General features: G+C 50.2%; 1 long non-coding RNA gene across 1 annotated transcript in view; it reads right to left on the bottom strand.

The window, feature by feature from the left end:
• Positions 1–16219, bottom strand: part of LOC123375958 — a 43390-nt gene that overhangs the window by 11411 nt on the left and 15760 nt on the right. The window contains exon 2 of the long non-coding RNA XR_006581642.1: positions 11417–11535. This is a non-coding gene — a long non-coding RNA (uncharacterized LOC123375958). The remainder of the gene's footprint in view (positions 1–11416; positions 11536–16219) is intronic.

The following is a 16219-nucleotide window of genomic DNA, read 5'->3' as shown; positions in this document are numbered from 1 at the left end:
TCCAGCAGTGGGTGATCTTGGAGCACTGATGGTGGATCCACCTTACATCACATTCTGTGGAGACAAAGTTTCATAGCATTTGCATCCTGACTGCTTGTCAGTCCCCACAATGGAGTACATATAGGGACCACCCCGCAGAGAAGAAGATAAAGTTACATACTTTATAGTAAGTGGAGGTTCTTTGAGCTGTGTGGTCCCTATCTATATTCCACTACCCACCCTCCTTTCCCTCTGCTTTGCATCATTCTTGGATTTGCAGTAGAGAAGGAACTGGAGAGGTGGCTAGTCCACTTTACCCTTTGTATCTTCAGTTGGAGGCACAAGGAGAGCAAGGGTGTGTGTGTGGACCAATGAACTCTGCTTTCAAAGTTCTCCGAGTACAGGTGCATGGACCACATGCATACTCACGGGGGAATACAGATAGGGACCACACGTTTCAAAGAACCTCCTGTTATAACATCAGTAATTTTCTCTTCCACAGCATCTGTAGGTAACCTGCTCCAGTGCTTAAGTATCCTCATAGTTCAAAATCTTTTCCTAATATCCAACCTAAATTTCCCGTGCTGCAAACGAAACCAATTATTTCTTATCCTATCCTCAGTGGACATGGAGAACAATTGATCATAGTCCTCTTTATAACAACCTTTTGCATAGTTGAAGACTGTTATAAATTCTCCCCCTCAGTCTTCTCTTGACAAAAACATGCCTATTTCTTTCAATCTTTCCTCACAGGTCATGTTTTCTAAACTACACCTCTACCCTGATATAATGCTGTCCTCGGGAGCCAAAAAATCTTACCGCGTTACAGGTGAAACCGCGTTATATCGAACTTGATTTGGTCCGCCAGAGCGCGCAGCCCCACCCACGCAGAGCGCTGCTTTACCGTATTATATTCAAATTTGTGTTATATTGGGTTGTGTTATATCGGTGTAGAGGTGTACTTACCATTTGTGGTGTTCTCCTCTGAACTCTCTGCAGTTCGTCCACATCTTTCTTAAAGTGTGGTTCCCAAAACTAGACATGACACTCCAGCTAAAGCCTTACCGCGCCAAGTAGAGTCAGGGGCGGCTCTAGGATTTGCACTGCCCCAAGCAGGGCGGCACGCTGCGGGGGGCGCTCTGGCGGTCGCCGGTCCCGCGGCTCCGGTGGACCTCCTGCAGACGTGCCTGCGGAGGGTCCGCTGGTCCCGCGGCTCTGGTGGACCTTCCACAGACGTGCCTGCGGATGCTCCACCAGAGCCGCGGGACCTCACTCACTTTCACTGGGCTGATGCAGGGGCTTGAGGTATGGGAGGAGGTGAGGGCTCTATCTAGGGGTGTGGGCTCTGGGGTGGGGCTGGGATGAGGGGTTCAGGGTGCGGGAGGGGGCCGCTGATTGAGGCGGGGGGTAGGGTGTAGGGAGGATAAGGGCTCCATCTGGGGGTGTGGGCTCGGGTGGGGCAGGGATGAAGGGCTTAGGGTGCAGGAGGGGGCTCCAGGCTGGGGGTGGGGCAGAGGGGTTCAGGGTGTGGGAGGTGGCTCTGGACTGGGGCAGAGGGTTGGGGTGCAGGGCGGTGAGGGCTCCATCTGGGGGTGCAGGCTTGGGTGGGGCCAGAGATGAGGGGCTTTGGGTGCAGGAAGGGGTTCTGGGTTCGGGGGGGCTCAGGGCAGGGGGTTGGGGCACAGGCTTACCTCTGGCGGCTCCCAGTCAGCAGCGCAGTGTGGGGGCAAAGCTTCCTGCCTGTCCTGGCGCCATGGACCACGCTGTGCCCCGGAAGCAGCCAGCAGAGTGCAGCGCGGAGCCAGGACAGGTAGGGACTAGCCTGTCATAGCTCCGCAGTACCGCCCACCAGACTTTTAATGGTTGCTGACCAGAGCCGCCAGGGTCCCTTTTCACCGGACACCTGGTCCCCCCACATGCGGTCCAGTCCCCTGCAGTGAGGCAGGACTAAGTATTATCTAGACCATCCCTGACCGGTGTTTGTCTAACCTGCTCTTAAAAACCTCCAACGAACGGGGATTCCACAACTTCCCTAGGTAATTTGTTCCAGTGCTTAACTACCCTTGCGATTAGGAATTTTTTCCTAACGTCTAACCTAAATCTCCCTTGCTGCAATTTAAGCTGATTACTTCTTGTCCTGTCCTCAGTGCATCAGGAGAACAATGTATCGCCCTCTTCTTTATAATAATCTTTTACATACTTTAAGACTGTTATGATGTCCCCCCCTCAGTCTTCTCCAGACTAAATAAACCCATTTTTTTTCAATCTTTCCTCATAGGTCATGTTTTCTAGACGTTTAATTATTTTTGCTGCTCTCCTCTGAACTCTCTCCAGTTTGTCCACTTTTTTTCTGAAGTATGGTACCCAGAACTGGATACTGTACTCCAACAGAGGCCTTATCAGTGCTGAGTATAGAGGAAGAATTACTTCTTGGGTCTTACAATGCTCTTGCTAATACATCCCAGAATGATGTTCACTTATTTTGCAACTGTATTACTTTGTTGACTCATACTTCGTTTGTGATCCACTATAACCCCTGAACCTTTTCTGTAGTACACCTTCCTAGGCAGTCATTTCCCATTTTGTATTTGTGAAATTGATTATTCCTACCCAAGTGTAGTACTTCACATTTGTCCTTATTGAATTGCATCTTATGTATTTCAAACCATTTTTCCAATTTGTAAGATCATTTTGAATTCTAATCCTGTCCTTCCAAGCGCTTGCAACCCCTCCCAACTTAGTATCATCCACAAACTTTATAAATGTGCTTTCTGTGCCATTATCCAAATCTTTTATGGAAATACTGAATAGAACCGGACACAGGACAGGTCCCTGCGGGACCCCACTCAATATGCCCTTCCAGTTTGACTGTGAGCCATTGATAACTACTTTCTGAGTATGGTTTTCCAATCATCTGTGCACCCACCTGACAGTAGTTTCATCTAGGCTGTATTTCCCTAGTTTGCTTATGAGAAGGTCATATGAGACCAGGACTTTGGAGCTGTGGTCTGGCTCTGCTCCAGCTCCAGGCAAAAACCTGCAGCTCCACTGCTCTGGAGCTGCTCCACACTCCAGCTCCGGGCTTCGCTCCAAACCTCTGTATGAGACAGTATCGAAAGCCTTACTATAGTTGAGCTATATCACATCTACTGCTTCCTTCCTAGCCACAAGGTTTGTTACCCAGTCAAAGAAGGATATTAGGTTGGTTTGACATGATTTGTTTTTGACAAATCCATGTTAATTGTTACTAATTATCTTCAAGGTGCTTACAATCTAATTGTTTATTTGCTTCCTTATCTTTCTGGGTACCAAAGTTAAGATGACTGGTCTGTAATTCCCTGGGTTACTTTTATTCCTGTTTCTATAGATGGGTATTATATTGCTCTTTGCCAGTCCTCTGGGGTCTCTCCCATCCGCCATGACGTCTCAAAGATAAATGCTAATGGCTCAGAGATCTCTTCAACCAGTTCCTTAAGTATTCTAGGTTATATTTTGTCAGGGCCTGCCCATTTGAGGACATCTAACTTGTCTAAGTAATTCTTAACTTATTCTTTCCCTACTTTGACCTCAGATCCTACCCCATTTACACTGATGTTCATTACATTAGTCATCTAATCACTGTTAATCTTTTTGGTGAAAACTGAAACAAAAAAGGCATTGAACACTTCCACCATTGCTGAATTTCTGTTGTCTTTCCCTCCTCATTAAGTAACAGGCCTACCCTATCCTTGGTCTTCCTCTTGCTTTTCATGTATTTATAAAATGTTTTCTTGTTACCTTTTATGTCCCTGGCTAGTGCAATCTCATGTTGTGTCTTGGCCTTTCTAATATTGTCCCTACATGCTTGTCTTGGTTTTTTTTATATTCCCTTTGTAATTTGACCTAGTTTCCACTTTTTGTACGACATTTTTTCCCTTTCAGGTCATTGAAGATCTCCTGGTTAAACCAGGATGGTCACATACCTTACTTCCTATCTTTCCTATGCACTGGGATAGTTTGCTCTTGTGCCCTTAATAATGTCTCTGTAAAAAAAAAACAAAAAAAAACTACCAAGTTTCCTGAACTCTTTTTTCCCCTTAGACTTGCTTCCCACAGGGTCTTGCCTGCCAATTCTCTGAGTTTGCTAACATCTGCCTTCTTGAAGTCTAATGTCTTTATTCTGCTTGTTCTCCCTCCCACCATTTCTTAGGATCATGAACTCTATCATTTCATGATCACTTTTACCAAGCTGCCTTCCACCTTCAAATTCTCAACCAGTTCCTCCCTATTTTTCAGACTCAAATCTAAAACCTCTCTGTTAGTCACTTTCTCCACCTTCTGTAATAAAAAGTTGTCTCCAATACATTCCAAGAACTTGTTGGGTAATCTGTCCCCTGCTGTGTTACTGTCCCAGCAGATGTCTGGGTAAGTTGAAGTCCCCTGTCACTACTTCTTTGGATGATTTTGCTAGTTGTTTAAAAAAAGCTTCATCCACCTCTTCTTCCTGGTCAGGTGGTCTGTACGGACTCCTACCATGACATCACCCTTGGTTTTTTTTTATTCCTTCTATCCTTACCCAGAGACTTTCAACAGGGCTGCCTCCCACTTCTATTTCGATCTTAGTCCAAGTGAAGACATCTTTGCCATATAAGATAACACCGCCTCCGTTTTTTCCTAGCCTGTTCTTCCTGAACAGCCTGTACCTTCCAATACTAATATTCTAGTCATGTGAATTATCCCACTGAGTCTGTTGTAATTGTGACTCTTAACAGGAAGAACTAGAAATACTAGTGAATTCCCCAAACTACTTATGTTAGTATACAGACAGATAAGATGTTCATTAGATTTCCCTCCTACATTCCCTTCTGTCTCTCCTTTGACCCTGCTATGATTGTCCATGTGCCCTCCAGATTCTGACCATTCACCCAGGTTATTGTGTTATGGACGCATCTGTGGGCCTTTGTCTCCTGCCCCCATCAAACTAAGAGCATTTCTATGCTGCAAAATTAAGTCAACTTAAGTCGACATACAGCCACTGGAGTAATTAATTTGATTTTTAATGTCCACACTCTGCTGTTTCTGTCAGCAGTGCACATCCTCCCCCAGAGCCCTGCTGCCTGGGGTCAGGCTCTCCTTCCCTCCCGCCCAGGCTCAGGCTGTCAGTGCCACATGGGGGGGCTCCGGCTGCAGCTCCGCCTGGCAACAGGCGCTGTAAGTAACGCAGTGTCTACACAGGCGACTTACATTGGCGGGAGCTACATTGTAGTGTAGATGCTTACAGAGCTAGATTGACGTAAGCTGCCTTACGTCACCCTAACTCTGTAGTGTAGACCAGGCCTTAGTTCAAAGGCTGCCTCACTGGTTAGCCAGTCTGTATGCAGATATTCTTCCCCTTCCTTGATAGGCAGACCCTGTTTCTGCTCAGCAGTCCTTCTCAGAACTGCCTCTCATGGCTGAGGAAGCTGAAGCCCTGGCAACACCAGCCGTGCAGCCATGGGTTCACTTCCAGGATGTGTCTGGCTCTGCCTGGGCCGCTACTCTTGATGGGAAGGATTGATGACAGTGCCACCTGCACCACCAACTCCCTCACTCCCAGAGCCCTGTAGTCCCATCTGATCTGTTCAGGGTCACACCCTGCAGAACCTTTAGTGCCCACGTGGATGAGCAGTTGTAGACAGAGGGCGGATGATCCTCCGCAGTCCTCCTGGAATGTCTCAGATATGGGCCCTTCCAGGATATGCCGTGTCAGGCTGGCAGCTGAATGCCTCACTTCCCCCTTAGAAGGGAGTCACCAACCACCACCACCCTTTGTTTCCTCCTGGGAGAGGTGGCCATGATCCTCCCAGTCTTGGGAGTATGCGGCTTCTCCTCCTCCACCTTTCAGGGAGGTTCCTCACACCTGGATGCCAGAGCAGCATACAGTTTTTATCTATAGGGATGGTGGATTGGGAGCAGAGGTGTAGCAATGCTTGCTGCCAGAAATAACCTGCAGCCAGATTCCGCCCTGTGCTGGAACTGTTTCCTCCTGCCCTGGTGACGCTCCTGCAGTCCTCTCCAGCTGCATTGCTTCCTCAGCCTTGGAGATCTCCATATGCATATTTTCAACGGCTTCCTCGTGTGCACAGATGCTTCTCAGTGTAGCACCTGCTCCTGCAGCTCTCTTACTTTCTTCCTGAGAGACTCTACCTGTAGGCATCTCTCACATCAGACAGTGCCCCCAACCTGGCTTTCTGCGACGGGGAAAACATAGGCCCCAGACCCTGCAAATCCACACCAGTGACTGGATTGAGGCATCCATGGCTGGTTTCTCTGTCTGGATGCAGGTGCAGATGGAGGAACTAGGCGTAGCATAGGCAGTGTGGCCTTTTGGAACCATGTGATTTTACTCTTGTCTCCCTGCTACAAACTGCCTCTCAACTCCCCTAGGTGCTAGCTCCTCGGTCACTTGGAGCTTGTCTACACTTGAAATGCTACAGCCATACCACTGCAGTGCTTCAGTGTAGACAGTACCTCCACCAACAGGAGGGGTTCTCCGATCGGCATAGGTAACCCACCTCCCCAAGAGGGGTAGCTAGGTTGATGGAAGAATTCTTCTATCCACCTAGCGCTGCCCCCACTGGGGATTAGGTCAGTTTAATTCCGCCACTTGGGAGTGGATTTTTCTCACCACTGAGCACCGTAGTTAAGGTGGCTTAATTTTCTAGTGTAGACCAGGCCTCAGTGTCTGGCTTCTAAGCCCTTCTCCCCTACAACAGCCTATGTCCCCTCCGCCCCCTTGCTAACACACAGGAAGGGTGTTCAAGGGACAGGAGGCTAGTGCTCACTTAGCTAGTAGCTAGTTGGCCCTGACAGACAAGCTCGCTCATTAGAAATCAGGAAGTGTTTACACTGCCAGAGGCCATGAAAGCACCTTGGATGGATGTGATTTCTCGGTACATTTATGGCTAGCTACGGTGATGCAGTTCCAGCTACATTCATGAGCACTGGTTTCGATGAAGTTCTGCACCATCATTAATAACTACCTCTGTGATCACGTTGAATGGGTGACCCTGTGTATCTAGGAGAGCTCTGGGCTAAAGGGCGGTGTGTTAATTTGGTTTTCTTTTTTAAAAGGAAATTCAGTGTAAACAACATTAATGCAGTGCCCAGGTTGAGATGTAAGCATCCTAAAGGAAATAAAAAGTCTCAGCTCTTGCAGCAATTAACTTGGCCATCCATTGCCATAGTATCTGAGCGTCTACCACATCAAGATGGTAGCAACAGCAAAGTTCCTAGTGGATTTCATGTGGTCTCTGGCTTGCCTGCTTTTTTGTAAAGACCCTGCTTGAGGGAAGGTTTGTGTGATTGACTTCTTTATTTATTTATTGTATTCTATTAATTTCCAGTTTCCTCTTTTTTCCCCTTTTGGTTGGCTGCTTGGGTTTTTGGCTAGAGGAGGTTGTCAGTGTGAGAATGTCATTCTTATGGTAGAAAATCCTTTTGAAAAGGACAGTTCTGCAACAATTCCTACAGAGGCTCGGAGTCTGGATTTGCCAGATCTCCTCTGGAAGTTTCACAGCCAGATCCCCTTGGCAGAGAATGTTTTATCCCCGCTCTCATGCGGTGCATTATGGGCTGTGAGCTGCGTTGTCCCAGAGGAGTGCAGCTGTCCCTGTGAGTCACAGATTGAAATTTGGTGTTTGATGCAGCTGGTTGTTATTATTAGGTATTTGTATTGCAGTAGTGCCTAGAGGTCACAGCTGAGATCAGGGCACTGTACATGAATGTGAGACAGGCCCTGTCCTGAAGAGCTAGACAGAGAGTCTGGGTCAGAGCTAGGAATTGAACTCAGGATCTTCTGAGTCCCAGTCCAGTGCCTTTCACAAGACAATCCTTCTATTCTTGTAAAAACTCAGATATCTATCAGCATCTTTAGGAAACGACTTTAAAGCACTGTACAAATGTAATTCCAGCAGCAAATATATACAGTATTACAGAGTGTTACCCATGTGAAGTGTGTCCTACTTAATGTTGCTGAGGAACCACAACTCTGATTATTTTGAATTTGTTCACTTAATTTTTTTCTAGGCGTTGCTGTAATAACAGCAATAGTGTAGTTGTTTGTGGGTTTTGCAATGGATAACACGGTGACCATTACCAGGACTCCATTTCACGGGGCATGCAATGAACATAAAGTACAATCCCTGACCCAAAGACCATCTGGCTCAACAGGGATGAGAGCTGACCACAGAGGAGCGTAGGCCACAGTGGCAGAGGGGAGCTGCCCGGAACACAGGTTTGTAATACAAGCCTGTGGAGGAGCAGAGGGATGGATTAGTGCTGATGAGATGGGGGCTGTTAGTTATTCATTAACAGTTCTTGTTCTTTCATTTACTTAAATAAAGAAAATAATTAACTCTGCAGCCTCCAACAGAGACACCAGCTCCTAGCTGCAGTTTTGTGTTCCCAGTGCCATCGCTCTGTCCTCCCCGTGTTCCCTCTGTTGGGCCCTGCACGCCCCCTTATTTAGACTAAGCTTGTGGGGCAGTGCCCAGCACAATGGGCACAGAATCTTAGAAATGTCAGGCTGGAAGGGACCTCAAGAGGTCATTGAGTCCAGCCCTCTGTGCTATAGCAGGACTAAATAAACCTAGACTGTCCCTGACAGGTGTTTGTCCAGCCTGCTCTTAAACACCTCCAATGATGGGGATTCCACAACCTCCCTTGCACACCTGTTCCCAAGCTTAACAGCCCTGGTCTCTAACCTAAATCTCCCTTGCTGCAGATGAATCCCATCACTTCTTGTCCTGCCTTCAGTGGACAGGGAAAACAATTGATCACTCTCCTCTAACAGCCCTTAGCACATGTAACAATTGTTATCAGGTCCCCGCTCAGTCTCCCAAGATTAAACATGCTCAGTTTTTAACATCTTTCCTCATAGGACAGGTTTTCCGAACCTTGTATCAGTTTTGTTGCTCTCCTCTGGACTTCCTTGAGGTCGTCCACATCTTTCCCAAAGTCTGAGGCCCAGAATTGGTCACAGTACTTCAGCGGAGGCCTCACCAGGTACCTCCCATGTCTTACATATGCACTCCTCTTAAGACACCCCAGAATGAGAGTAGCCTTTTTCGGAATTGCAGCCCATTGTCGTCTGATATTCAATCTGCAACCCTCTGTAACCACCCTGTTCCTTTGCAGCAAGTAGCCAGCCAGGCTTGCTCAGCAGCTTTCCATGCTCCTGCCTGCAAAAAGGAAGCCATCGCCTTTCCCAACTCGAGCCTCCACGTTTCTGCTCCTCGCTGAGCCCTCCCCTAACGGCCGAGTGGGGCAAGTGAGGCAGCTGGGCCTAGTGACCTAGCTGAAAGATCTCAGCCCCTTGCTGCTTGGCCAGCCCTCTCCACTGAACACTGGGCACTTCTCCCTACCATCTGCCTGCGTCCATGCACCTCTGGTGGTGCCTGGCAGGCTTGTGGAAGTCTCCTGCCGGAGGTATGGTACAGCTAGTTCTTCGAGTGCTTGCTCATGTCCATTCCAGGGTAGGGGTGTGTGTGCTTGCCCCATGCACCAGTGCCGGACGTTTTCCCTCAGTGGTATCCGTAGGGGATCGGCTCTAGTGCCCTCGGGAGTGACATGCGTGTGCGCTGGTATAAGGGGTGCTGCCAGCCCCCTCCCTCCCTCAATTCCTTCTTATCACCAGTGTCGAAGGCTCCCCTTGCTCTAGCAAGTGGTTCTCTTTCAGTGGCTCCTGGAACTTTTCTTGTGTAAATAGTTGCAGTTAGAGATAGTTAACAGTTCCTAATAGTGTTAGTATACTTAGTTATTCATAGTCCCCGGGCTTGGATCACTGTAAGAAGCCCATGTCAGTCAGCGATCCACATCTTAGTTGTTTGAAGTGTCTGGGTGAGTCCCACATTCCTGAAAAGTGCCATATCTGGAAGGGATTCAAGCCCCAGACCAGAAAGGAGAGAGACTTTAGGCTCCTCCCGCTCCTCATGGAGTCTGCTCTTGCACCAGCCTCAGAGCCGTCACATTCAGATTCAGTGCCGAGTACTTTGGCGTTGACAAAAAGTGCCCCCGGCACTGGCTGCCTCCTGATGCCAATCCTTGTCGCTGGTACTGGCCAAAAGGCACAAAAAGCACCCCAGGAGAGGGCGCTCCCCACGGTCCCATAAGGGTAAGGAAAAGGGAGAAGAGGAGCTTAGAACAAGTCAGACCATCTTGCCATCTCTGGAGTGCAGCCACGCAACAGCCTCGCCTGTTGGGCCTAGTCCACCCCAACGCGACCTGCCTCCTATCCCAGGGAATAGTGGAGTACGTCATGGTGCCGTCCACCCCAGAAGCCTTTCAAGCAGGTAAAGACATCTTCTCCTTCCCGGTGCCGCCTACTCCTCGGGAATAGAGGCCTAAGGACCCCTCCCACCCGCTGTTCCTAGGGGAAAGCTCTCAATGGCGCCCCTGCAGAAGTCACCCCTGCGGCACCGTACTCTGGCCCACTCACCAGGACCATGCCAATGATCTCCGGAGCCATGTCTTGAATCACAGACCCATGGCCACTTGGCAGGTTCCAGGCACGAATCTCCGGGATCCACAAATTGGTCACCAGATCCACGGTACCAGGTCACAGAGCAGCAGTTACCCAAAAGGTGCCGCTCCGTGGTTCCCAGGCACTGCTCACCAGAGCCTCCTTGCTGCCCTCCGGAATCCCAGCACCGCTCCTCAGAGCAACACCCGTTGCCACAGCCCTGACACCGGTCACCAGAGCCCCATTGCGGATCACCAGAACACCGATACCATTGCCAGAGCCCAGACATCAGTCACCATAGCATCATAGACAATCCCCGCGCTCCCAGTCCCTGGAGCCTGCGCACCGTTACCGAAGCGGGTGGCATTGTTCTCCAGATTATTACCAGGCCCATGAGCAGCAAATCTATAGCCCATGGGCAGTTCCCCAGGCTGGGGGACCTCAGACCTAGAGCTTAGTCTCAAGGGCATTGGAAAGACCTTCGGCCTCAGTGTCTCGACTGCCCCTGGGCTCAGATGTCGCATCGGTCCAAGGGGCCCAAGACCACTTCCTCTAGTGGCTGTGATTCCTCAGGCAGGGCCCCTCCCGCGGCTGGAGGCTGGGGAGGAAGTTCCCACAAAACGAAGAGGGAAAGGATTTTACTCCTGGTACTTTCTCATTCCGAAGGCCAAAGGGGGCCTACGCCCCATCTTAGACCTGCGGGACCTCAACAAATATCTCAAAAAATTGAAGTACTGCATGGTCTCCCTGGCCTCCATCATCCCCTCCCTGGATCCTGGAGATTGGTATGCCACCCTCGACCTGAAAGACACTTACTTTCACATCTCAGTATTTCCCGGCTGCAGGAGATTTCTGTGGTTTTTGGTCAGACACATTACCAGTTCGCAGTGCTCCTGTTGGGCCTAGCAAGAGCGCTGAGAGTGATTTACAAAGTACATGGCAGTAGTCGCAGCTTACTTCAGATGTTGGGGGTCCAGATCTATCCCTGTCTGGATGACTGGCTCATCAAGGGCCGCTCAAAAGGGCAGGTACAGCGCAGTATCGAGGTGTTGGAAGTCACTTGTCACGCCCTCGGCCTGTTGATAAACAAACAAAAATCAACATTGGTCCCTGCTCAGAGGATAAAGTACATTGGAGCAGTCCTCGACTCTACCCAAACCAGAGGTTCTTACCCCAAGTCAGGTTCAGAGCAATGTCACATCTGATTGCCCAAGTCACCACACGCCTGCTCACCACAGCTTGGGTCTGTCTCAGACTCCTGGGGCACAGGGCTGCATGCACCTATGTAGTCCAGCACGCAAGGCTGCGGCTGAAGCCCATTCAAATGTGGTTATTGTCAGTCTATTCCTCAGACAGACACCCTTTGGACAGGCTCTTCACCATCCCACCCTGGGTACTCACCTCCCTCCAATGGTGGTGCAACCCGAATCCGGTGATGGAAGGATTCTGTTCATGGTTCCACAGCCCACAGTGTCCATGATGTCAGATGTGTCCGACCTCGGCTGGGGAGCACACTTCGGGGCCCTCAAAACTCAAGGACTATGGTCTTGGGAGAAGCTGTCACTTCACATAAATGTCAGAGAGCTTAGGGCCATTCGTCTGGCATGCAAGATGTTCCTTCCCCATCTATCTGGTCAAGTGGTGCAGGTACTGACAAACAACGCAGCCTCCATGTTCTACGCCAACAGACGGGGGAACTCGGTCATCAGCCCTGTGTCAGGAATCCTTTCACTTGTGGGTCTTCTGCATCCAGCACGCTATCTCCCTGGAATCCTTGCACCTCCCAGCATCCGGAACATGCTGGCAAATCGCCTCAGCAGGTCCTTCTTCTCTCACCACAAGTGATCCCTCCACTCGAATGTTGCCAGGTGGGGAACTCCCCAAGTAGACCTGTTCACCACCATACAGAACAGGAAATGCCACCAATTCTGCTCACTACAAGGCCTCGACAGCAACTTACTATTGAATGCTGTTCTCCTGTTGTGGTCAGAGGGTCTCACGTATGCCTTTCGGCCAATCCCGCTGATCAGCAGGGTCCTTTTCAAGATCAAGAGAGACCAGGCACGAGTCATTATGATTGCCCTGGCCTGGCCTGGCCAGCATTGGTTCGGCACTGTCATGGACTTGGCAGTGGCAGCCCCATGGACTCTTCACGGCCGTCCGGACCTGCCTTCTCACAATCACGGACAGTTGCTGTACCCGAATCTCACCTCTCTCCATCTCACAGTGTGGATGCTGTGTGGGTGAGCCCTGAGGAGCAGGCCTGCTCCACTCAGGTCCAGCAGGTTCTTCTGGAAAGCAGAAAGCCCTCCACCAGAGCTACCTACCTCACCAAGTGGAAGCGCTTCTCCTGCTGGGCCCTGGAGCAGAATATCTCTCCTGTTAGTGCCTCTTTACAATCCATCCTGGACTATCTCCTTCATCTAAAGCGCCAGGGCCTTGCCTTTTCATCGATCGAGGTGCACTTGGCGGCCATATGAGCCTTTCATCCACACGTTCAGGGTAGATCAGTATTTTCACATAAGATGATGATCAGGTTCCTCAAGGGCCTCGAGAGGCTGTTTCCTCCGGTCCAGGATCCGGTTCCCCAATGGAACTTCAGTCTAGTCCTTTCTAGGCCTACTGGTCCTCCATTCAAGCCTCTACCCTCTTGCTCTCTCTCACGCCTGCCGTGGAAGGTTGCATTCCTTGTAACTATTATATCGGTGAGGTGAGTCTCCAAGATAAAAGCTCTTCCATTGGATCCCCCGTACCCGGTGTTCTACAGCCGTGTCCCTATCCTGCCTTCCTTCCAAAGGTGGTGTCGCACTTCCATGTCAGCCAGGACATCTTCCTCCCGGCGATCTGTCGAAAGCCGCACGCATCTAAAGAGAAGCGTCTGCACACACTAGACGCCAGGCATGCTCTGGCTTTCTACCTGGAGCTCACCTAGCCTTTCCGCAGATCGATTCAACTCTTCATGGCGATGGCTGACAGAATGAAGGGACTTCCAGTGTCGTCCCTGGATCACCACCTGCATCCATACCTGTTACGAATGGGCACAGTGACGCCCCACCAATAATAACTGCTCACTCCACGAGAGCTCAAGCATCATTGGCCATGTTTCTGGCCCTTGTCTCCATCCAGGACATCTGCAGAGCTGCGACGTGGTTGTTGGTACACACCTTCACGATGCATTACGCCATCACCCAGCAAGCCAGGGATGGCGCTGGATTTGGCAGAACTGTGTTGCAATCAACACATCCATGAGCTCCTATTCACCTCTGGAGGTGTACTGCTTGGGAGTCACCTACATTAGAATGGACATGAGCAAGCACTCGAAGAAGAAAAACGGTTACTCACCTTCCATAATTGGTGTTCTTCGAGATGTGTTGCTCATGTCCATTCCATGACCCACCCTCCTTCCCCTCTGTCGGAGTCCCAGTAAGGAGGAACTGAGGGAGGTGGGAGCCGGCTGCGCCCCTTATACTGACAGATACACACGCTACTCCAGATGGCGCCAGAGCCGGTCCCCTACAGAAACCACTGAGGGAAGAACTTCCAGCACCGGTGCATGTGGTGAGCACACACACCTACAATGGAATGGACATGAGCAACACATCTCGAAGAACAGTTACAAAAAGCGAGTAACCGTTTTTTCCTCTCAGACGTTCTGGGAAGCTGTTTGAGAGTCTCTTCCTCCCCACTCACCCCAAGAGCTTGGGGCAGGTCTCTGCTGCTAGTTGGGCTTTCGAAGGATCACAGAAGAGGACATGTGTGCTGGGGCGATGGCCAGAATGTCCTTGGAAAGTCACTGGCCCTTAACAAATGTAACTGTTGTAACAGTCACTTCAGCAATGCTCCAGGCCACTTCTATGCTCAGCATTCAGAAATGCAAGGAGGCCAAAGTCCAGACCAGCTGGGGGCTGAGAAACAATTCCAGATTTGTGTGGCCTCTCTGCCAGCACAGTCCTCTGCTGTGACAATGGATCCCTCTGTCCCACAGAGAACAGCAGCTTGTTCAGCCAGACTCCAGTGAATTCCCCTGCCCCTCTCTGGATGCCAGCGCCTGGTGACCAAGGCCCCTGTGCCCCACGGCAGCTGGGACCTAAGTTCTGCATCGGGGCTCCTAGGTTCTGCTGCGTCCATGGAAATTCTGCAGCAGCTTCAGATACAGGACATTTTTTCTCCCCGCAGAGCAGTCCTCAAAGGAGCTGGGCTGCTGGGCTGCTCGGCATACGTGCTCCCCAAAATGAGTCTGCTTTTGGTCCAGGCACTGACTCCACATGACTGCACCGTGAGGAGGGAGCTGGGGGGTTGGGCAGCTGAGGAGATGATTTCAGATCAAGGGGTAAACACACTAGTTTGGTGTTCCCTCTGATACTACCAACTTTGGTTGCAATTTTAATACCCCATTGAAATAATTGGGGAGTTCCCCTTCTCGGAGCTGTTCCTGGCTGTCTTCAGCCTCAGACCTGGGCCACATTAGAAGGTTTTACTAGCAAAACTTGCCTTTTCTTGGTAATCGCTGTGGGCGTGATCGCCCTCTTCTAGGTCTTGGCGGTAAAACTCTGACTTTCTGGCAGTGGCTGAAAACCCGCTCACCAAATGACACTGCCTGCTGGCACTGATTGCCTGGTACAGCGTCAGGACGGACACTGCACTGCCTGTGCCGGTAGGAACAGTCCTGCAGTGTCCCTGTCCCTGCGGTGGTGACCAGAAGCCCATCCCGCTTTAAAATCTCCAGCGTGTTTTTGAAGTGCATATCTTCCTGCTCACCCGCCTTGGGGAGCAGGCCCAGGCCTGGCTCCACATAAAGCTACAGCTAAACCTCATGCTGTGCTTGGTCCCAGATCCAGGGAAGTCCTGGATCTCCTTGGCCTGTGGGAAGAAGGGGCAATGCAAACACAGCTGCATAATAACCCCGCTGCCGAAATACATCTGTCTTCAGATATTGCAGAGGGCGTGCAGCAGTTGGAGGATGAGCAGCAATGCTGGATGAACGGGAGGACCCGCGCCCGTCTTAACAAAAGGCAAAGGAGACCAACACAAGCTGATGCTGACCCCAGACCTGCCGCTTCTGTGTGGAGCTGAATGCCACCCTTGATGGGGACCCCCCACCACCCTGCGAGTGACAGTGGACACCTGACAAGCCCTGCAGGCAGGAACCCCCACCGGTGCCCTGATGACGAGCTCATTTGGGGAAGGGGATGCAGGGCCTGTGACTGCCAGGAGTTTTTTGAGACCCAGCAGGACTTGAGCTAGACAAGCTTCAAGGCAGAAGGCAGCATAAGGAGCTGTATTAATTCACGCTGCTCTTTTCCTTTCACTCTCTGCACAGGCCCTGAAACTACCTCCCCCTTCTCCATCCAAAATGGTGGCCAAGAGCGCACACACAGGGAACACATATATTGCCTTTTGAAGAAGAAATTGTATTTCAAAAATGTGCCCTGGCAGTAATGCTAGAGTACTGTAAAGATCACCAGCATATAAACCTTGCTAGATTTTCGCAGGCCACCAGATTGGATTTCTACCAACAAAAATCAATGCATTCCTTGCAAACACTGATACTGGACCATTCAAATAAAAAACGAAAAAATTCAAATAACCCTTGCAAGCAGCCCAGTAACTGGCCATTCAGATGACCTGATCCTTATGAATAAACTTGAAAACTGAATGTGCAACATCACCATTGCAAAAGTCAGGGCTTTGGTTTTCCAGTCCCAGAGCACAAGTCCAAAATAAATCATTCACATGGTGTGCTTGGATTCAGGGATACAA

This window comes from Mauremys mutica, chromosome 8 (assembly GCF_020497125.1).
Source record: "Mauremys mutica isolate MM-2020 ecotype Southern chromosome 8, ASM2049712v1, whole genome shotgun sequence".
NCBI lineage: Eukaryota > Metazoa > Chordata > Testudines > Geoemydidae > Mauremys > Mauremys mutica.
This window is presented reverse-complemented; position numbering and strand designations above follow the sequence as displayed.